Source organism: Penaeus monodon, chromosome 31 (genome assembly GCF_015228065.2).
Source record: "Penaeus monodon isolate SGIC_2016 chromosome 31, NSTDA_Pmon_1, whole genome shotgun sequence".
NCBI classification, from domain to species: Eukaryota; Metazoa; Arthropoda; class Malacostraca; order Decapoda; family Penaeidae; genus Penaeus; species Penaeus monodon.
In genome coordinates, this window is record NC_051416.1 from 22,488,085 (window position 1) to 22,488,776 (window position 692).

Genomic DNA, 692 nt, shown 5'->3' on the forward strand with positions numbered 1-692 from the left:
CAGGGATAATCTTTCTAAAAAAATCCGATTAAATCCCCCCTTTGAAAGCTTCAAGTTGACTACCCCCCCCCCCGGCTGTTGCAACAATGGTCAATGCTTGCGTGATTCTTGCAACATCTATTGCACCGCTCGGAAAAGGATATTTTCTTCTTTTTTTTGCACAGTATATACCATTCAAAGCTTTTGCAAAGGAGATTCCACCTATAGCAACTCTTGTTTGCAACAATGAATTGCAAACGCAAACATAACGTCTCACAACAGATGAAGATCCTTAACAACAAAGGGTGCGAAAAAAAAACTAACGCACAAATAGAAACTAATATTCACAACATTTAAAAATTTAACCTTAAAGGAAAAAATAGTAGTTTATAGCAATAAACATTACTCACAAAATATAAAAGTAGGAAACATATCTACAACACTACCCAAGAGCAAAAAAAAAAGAAAAAATATATATATTTGCTTAAAATTTACTTATTCCGATAACAACGCACTCACACACTCGTTCACAACACCGATTGTAGTGAACTAAACAAGAATAAGAGAAACGATATTTAAAGCATTCCGTAGACACACACTTACTTATAAACAATAACCACCATTTATAAAATAATAAGAACGAAAATAATTTACAGCATTACGTAGCAAAAAAACACAAACAAACAAGCACACCCAAAAAATACTTACTTCCT

At 33.1% G+C, this 692-nt stretch overlaps 1 protein-coding gene across 1 annotated transcript in view; it reads right to left on the minus strand.

Annotated features, from left to right (window-relative positions):
* The window catches only part of LOC119592929 (nephrin-like), a gene marked incomplete at its 5' end in the record, with an annotated part of 119,178 nt that overhangs the window by 19,956 nt on the left and 98,530 nt on the right, over positions 1 to 692 (minus strand).